General features: G+C 26.7%; 1 non-coding gene across 1 annotated transcript; it reads left to right on the plus strand.

The window, feature by feature from the left end:
* Window positions 1–3828: 3828 nt before the first annotated feature.
* Window positions 3829–3901, plus strand: TRNAK-CUU. The gene has a single exon. It is a non-coding gene; the product is annotated as a tRNA-Lys (tRNA).
* Window positions 3902–7524: the final 3623 nt, after the last annotated feature.

The following is a 7524-nucleotide window of genomic DNA, read 5'->3' on the forward strand; positions in this document are numbered from 1 at the left end:
AAAAAAACTTCCACTTGTGTATATTAATTCTTGTATAACTGGAAAAGACAAGTATTATGTATTTTTTAATGTGCTAAAATTTAAAGAATACATTGTGTATGTCATAGTATGAATATGATGAAAATGTTGAATTATCAATTTATCATCCAACTCCCCAAAGTCTTTACTTAATTTTGTGAATTTCTTAAAGTTTCTCAAATTTTAAACATTTAAAGTTTTATCATAAAAATTTAAAAAATAATTTAAAAATAAAATAAAAAAAAGCGGGCCTGCCCGTAAGCCAAGTGCGGGGCGGAGCAAGCTAGTGATTATAGCCTGCATAAATTGTGCGGGGCAGGGTGGGCCAGCCCGCGATGTGTGGGCCTTATGCGGGTCGAGCCAACCCGCATTGTCATCCCTATTAAGAACATTAAAACAAAAATAAGGATAGAAAAAGATATAACATGAAAACCCTAAAACCAGAGATAAATTATGATCATTTTCTAAAGGCAACTACAAAATAGCACTATGTGAAAATTTGTACAAGACATAGACCAATCTATGATCCCAAGTATACCCACACTCTTCAAAGTAAGAATTTATCCAAACCTTACAATACTCTACTACAAGAGTACAACAAAAGTTAAATACAAGCTTAAATTATTATTAACTTGAGGCAACTATAACCATTGACTTAGAATCCATTATATAATCACCAACACCCACTCCCTTACATATTTTAGCTGATATGGGACTTCTCAAGATGCATAATTTTGATCATACTCAACAATCTCCATCATGATTAAAATAGACATCTTCAATGTTTACACCAACAATCATATTCTACCAATTCATCGCATCAACACGACGTTCACAATTATTCTTCCATCAAAATTCTCTTTGCAACTTCAATAAACAAAGGTGATTCTCTAACAATAAAAAATTAATTGTGGAAAGATTAGACTAAGCTATAATAAAAAAAACATACTATGAAAAAATCCAACCGAATGATATCACTTTTTGTAAAAAGCGCATCATCAGTTAATTTATTTGTATTTGAAATTAACTGTAGAAAACAAAGGCTTTTCACGTAGAAAGAAGGAAAAAAAAGGATGAATGGAGATGTTGAGGAAGAGAAAAAGAAATCAAAAAGAAGGTTATTTGTGAAGTAATTAGTCAGGTTTTGAATTAATATTGTAATATAAAAGTTTATGCAACCATACTAATTAACCTAATAATACAACAATGAATTCAAACATGATTTTGCCAAAAATCATTACACAATGAAAAATCTCGTACTTGAAAAAAAAAAGAGACGTGAAGAAGAGATTTGAAAGCTAAAAGGTAAAGGAAAGAATTGATTGAGAGAGATTGGTGAAGAAAAGAAAAAGTAGATTGACTAAAACAATTTGATAGAAACTAAAATAGCCCTTTTGATTTAAGAAAATATATTTTTTTTAATTATTCTTTAGAATAGTGAAAATACAAATGTGGGTTTATTATTAATAAAAGGAAGTGCAAATAGCAACTATAATATATTTAAAGGAAAAACATGCTCAGCCCAATATAATATATAAGATAAATTCATTTCAAACCCAACATCAAGGAAAAAAAAATGTAAACCTTCAAAGTATTTTTTTAAAAATTTGTACCCTTTATTAAACCCCATGTTTGTAAGCATAAATGTGAACCTTAAGTAAAATTACATTTGAACATATATATTTTTATAGGCACATTTATATTAATAAAATATCTTTAAGTAAATATGTTAGTAGAGGTATGTTTAGATAAACCTTTTTAAGAATAGAAAAAAATAAGAAAGGTAAAATGAGATTTTAAATAAATTATAAAATTAGTTTATGTCTAAGTTGATTTGTAGAAACTCTCTTGCATATTTTATCTAAACTTTTATTTTCTTTCAGTTTGTTTATAAACTATTTCGAACTTATAGATAAGTTTAATTTATTTTGTTTTCTTCTAATTTTTCGCTTGGAAAATTTTTGAAGACTTCCTTAGTTATTGACCGTTGGAGGCCACTTTGGTTTCGGCTCGACATTTCTAGAGAACCCAGTTAAAGCCCATTCCTAAATGACTGCGAGGTGGTGAAGAAATTTGTGGGGTATAGAAAGAAATACTTAAATAGCCTCAGAATAGGTGGGTTTGTTAATGGATGGGTTTGTTAGAATGGGCTAGTCTCAGTCCATAGAAAAAAAAATAGCATTGACAAAAAAAAAAACAGAAATATCAACTGTTTGATTAGTTATTTTATAAAAAAATAAATTTTAAAAAATAAACATAAATAATCATGATATTATAAAAAAAAAGGTTACACATTGCTAAGAGTTGGACAAATTGGTGTTTATAAAACTTTTGATTGATTAATAAATTCTTAGAAACACTTTCTTCTAAAACTTTGTCCAACGAATTAAGAGTACAAAAAAGAATACCATAAACAAACTAAGAAAATGCAAAGAATTCAAAATAGAAAAAGTAAAAAAAAAAAGCAGAAGAAAGAAAAATTTTTCTTCATGATTCAATTATAACCAAGTTTACGTCTAATTTAAATTACCACAATATGAGTGAGATTATTTCACTATCGTAAAAGTACTATTACAACAATTGTCGTGTAGACAAATGCAATAATACAAAATACACAAGTTTATTGAAAATATCTTAAGAAAACTACACAATATAAAAATCTATTATACAAAAATCTATTATACAAAAAAAAAAAAACACAAAATCTGACTTATAATTATATATTACAAAAGACACTGAAATATATCCCCTCTTGTTATGAATATTCTAACATAATAAAACAAAAAGATTATACAATGATATCACATCATCAGTTTCCTTTAAATGAAAACTTGAAGGATTCTTGGAAGATAGAGAACTTCATTGAAATTGATTCAAAGTTGTATTTGAATTTTAGAGAAGTTTTTTCCCCCCTTTTTATGTAAAATTATACAACACTAATCTAATAAAATTGTTTTTCAAGATAATTAATTATATGCATGGTTAATTATTGAATCTAAAAACTCAATATAAATAAATAAATAAATTAATTTAGTAAATAATTTATTATCAATGAAATTTATTTAAAGCAAATTTCATGTAATATTGATTATTAGGATAATTGATTATATCAGTTATGTTAATGGATTATGATATGAATTAATAAGTTATCTATAAATACATAACTTGAATAATGATTAACATAATTAAGTAATACGTTCACAGTTTTAAACAATTTAAAAAAATATGGTTCTCTTAAAAAATAAAAAGAATATAATATACACAAATTCGAAATAGTTTATATATATATATATACATATATATATATATATATATATACATATATATATATATATATATATTTATATATATGAAAGCAAAAACACACATAATTTTTTCTATAAGAGGTATCTTGAAAATCAAACTCAATTTCAAAATTCGTCAAGAATCGCGACAAGACAACATATAATTCAATTGTTAAATAATCTATGTTTTGATACTTATTCAATAAATAATATTAATGAATGTTATATATCAATGCCAATAAGATATGTAAATTTGTTGATTTAGTAGTTTGTATATCATTTTAATTTCTATTTAACTTAAATATTTATATGTAAATATATGTTCTGCTAATGCACCAAGAATAATTAAAAAGGTTAAATATGTTTTTGCCTTCTTAAGTTTTAGTGAAAATTAAAAATAGTATTTTTTTTCATAACTTTAGTCCCATTTATTCCCAAAATTTTAGAAATGCGTAGATTTAGTCATTTTAACAAAATTTTGTTACATTTATTTAACATTTCAAACGTATTTCATGATAACCAAAAGGCCTGTCTAGCTCAATTGGTAGAGCGCAAGGCTCTTAACCTTGTAGTTGTGGGTTTGAGTCCCACGGTGGGCGTTATAATTTTCTTTTTTTCCTCGTTGTTACGGATTCATTCAAGGATTAAAAGCTTTTCGTTTTATGAAAAGGCATAGACTCCACTTCTTTATCTTATTAGCGTAGGTCTTCGACAATGATAGACTCGAGTTGAGAAAGAGGGCTTTCAATCACTAATACCCCCACAAACCTTGTTGTTGTCGTTGTGTTGCACTTACTAGGAAAATTTGTTTAAACTAAAATTCTTATACCACATCGAATTTAATTTACAAAGTTTAACCTCTCAATATGACTTATTTTTACTCATATGAACCTTATTCATGAGATCTCCAATCACAAAGGTTGGGTTACCATCACTTGTTTGTTTGCAAGTGGCTTAAGTCCTTAAGATTGTTGTAAATGCTAACAAATCACGAACAAGAGCACTTCCTGAGACGTGTATATTCATTATCCTTAGAATACATCAGGAACTTCCTAGATTTTCCCCGAGGATATCATAACTAGCACGGTACTCTTAGAAGAGTGAATAATTAGACTCAGAGTAAAGAGATGAAAGAATAGCTAGAAAATATAGAAGAGAAGAATGAAAGTTCAAGTGGTGTGTTTTGGAGGAGGCAAATGACATCTATTTATAGATGGAAGAGGAGCCTACTAATGGTACAAAACCCATGGCCAGTTGAGAAAACAATGGTAACAAACTTAAAACCATATCAAAACGGTTTGTGAATAAATGACCATATCCAAACTGAAAATGCAAAGATTTTATGACTGCAGCAACGTAAAAAAAAAAACTTTTGAAATGTTATAACGTTTATTTTAAAACACCACCATCGTCAAATTTTTGTCTCTATTGAAGCACACGAAATCACCCAAACCACACTTTTTTACCTTGTTTAAATATGTTTCAGTTGTACAATCAAAGCAAAATGACAAAAATAATCGATATCATAAATATTTCCTGCATCGGTGTTATATAAATTTAAAATCGAGGTAAAAAATAATATTTGTTTCTGAAAATTAAATTTTTATCTAAAGAACAAAAAGAATCATGGTAGTGAGACCCTTATGAGAAATATAGGTAGGTTCAATTTATTTGCATTGTTCTTGAAGAAAAATAATCATGTGAATGGGGACCATGCAGACATGATCCCTTGACCAGTAAGCAAGTTTATCACTTATATATTTTTAGGTATTTTAAGAGAAAGACAAAAGTGAATGGCATTAATGTTCTAAAAACCAATGAAACCAAAAGAGAATACTCATTGAAACACATGAAGAAAAGAAACAATTGAGATAAGCATTCGATAGTCCTATAATTGGGTATTGTTTAACTGCACATGTTCTCATAACCAATTGAATGTTGAGTTTTTGGCAATCATCCCACGTGGTTTCAGTATTGCTGCAAAATGTGGGCAACATTTTGAGGCTCTTCAAGTCAAACTTGATAATGCATGCATCATTGTAGCTATACATCCAATCACTTATTAAAATGTTGCATAATAATATGATTATAAATAAACAAGTAGCATTTTATATAATTGAATTTTTAATTATTAGCAATAAAAAATATTAATTGAAAAAGGGACAATAGGGTGTCCCAACCCTTATAAAAAAAGAAAGAAAAAAAGAAGATACTAGTATATACAACAATAGAGTTAAAACAAACATAGAAGAAAGGATAAAGGTTCACACCCAATAAAAAATTAACAACAGCAAACCCAATCAGAACGAACTTCCCGACAGAATAACAAGATTTTTTCCATCAAAGCTTTCAGAGTATCGACTATTGAAGCTAAAACATTAAGAACATGATTGTTGGCATTTGTGTCCTAAAAGTGAGTATATTCCTTTTTTTCAAAAGGTGGCATAACATACTTCTTTTCACTTTCAAAGACGAACCTGTATTAGAAAGCTTGAAAACACTGGAAAAATTTATTGTTTTGTATCAAACAAACAACGAAACTCAAAGCATCATTTACTATTTTCTTGTTCTAATATTTAAAGAATGAGTAAACATTTAAAGAATGAGTAGACATATGATTAGTCATAAACAACCAATTGAATGTTATGTACGCGTTACTTTTATCTCATGCAGAATCTTTTGAATGCCCTAGAAAATCCATGGAAGAAAAACAGTAGCAAGCAAACTAATCAATTATTAGCGATGACGAAAGTATATATCATTTAGCTTTCATTACTCAACTTCATACTCTTTAATATTATATATAGATGCTGTCTAATAACTTGACTTTTTATTTATTTCAGTGCTGATTTAATGATTGTTATTAGGCTTTCAAATGCATGTAGGAGTCACTAAACTGTCACTCATACTGGAAAGATAGCTACAACAAAAAACTCCTTCGTGGATTCTCACAAAAATCTCAAAAGAAAAACATAATTTCAATTACCTAAAAAAAGAAACAACTTCTCTATGTGAAACTCTAGAATTTCAGCAAAATGATTATCTACTTTCTTTTTTTTACACGTTACTCAAGAATAACTCATTTCTACATTTTTACACGTAAATATTGTATAGATTTGTATACATTATGAATTTATTGTTAGATTATGAATCACAAATATCAATCATATAAACCATAAACCCTAAATCAATTAAACAATTCTCAATATTTAAACAAACAAATTACGGAACCGTATCTCGTTATTGAAAGAGTAGGTGAAAGATTAGCATTTGTAGAACACATAAAATCAATAAAAAATCCATCTTTCATAAGTGTGTTGAGACTATAATGTTCTCTTTCTGGTAGGTGCTACAAAACGTATCTGAGTATAATTTAACATAGTCATTAAAACTGATTAATGGGTATCAGTTTTATAACCTTACCAGCAAAGACCAGAGACCTCTCAACAAGTTCCTGAATACTTAAGTCCATCAAAGACCGTTCATTGAACAATCCAATCCATCACGGATCGTTCATCAGAAATCCAATATATATTATCCATATATTAATAACAATTGTGCAATATAACTGATATTTACAAATAATATAATTTATTAATTAATATTAATCCACAATAATAATAAAATAGAGAATAATAATTTTATATAATAAAATTATATAAAATATAACATTTATTATATCATTAATTGTTATTTATATTACTAATAATAATAGTTTCAGTTAATAATTAAAATTTAAGCATTAACTAAAAATGAAAATCATAAATATAGTTAAAATAGAATACTTAACTAGAAAACTAATTTAAAGTTGTAAATCTGGATTAAAAATATGTATTAAATATTTAAGTTTTAGGGTTTACGACTTACTAAAATTGGATTAAAAGTAATTTCCTATTACAGATTAAAACTAATTTATATATATTACTGATTATTAATTATACTAATAATAATAATTTCAATTATTAATTAATAATTTAAGCAGAAAATAAAATAAAAATCATAAATATAGTTAAAATAGAATAATTAATTAGAGAAATAATTTTAAATTGAAAAACTGGATTAAAAATGTTTGTAGTAAGGGTCTAGGGTTTTCTCACAAGTGGTACAAGAGCAACTCTTTCTACATTACTGTATATTATATATTATATTACATTAGATTCCATGAGATATTAATTACGTACATAAATATTTTAATTATAGATTTATTATATTATTAATTATT

Source organism: Vigna unguiculata, chromosome 8 (assembly GCF_004118075.2).
Source record: "Vigna unguiculata cultivar IT97K-499-35 chromosome 8, ASM411807v1, whole genome shotgun sequence".
NCBI lineage: Eukaryota > Viridiplantae > Streptophyta > Magnoliopsida > Fabales > Fabaceae > Vigna > Vigna unguiculata.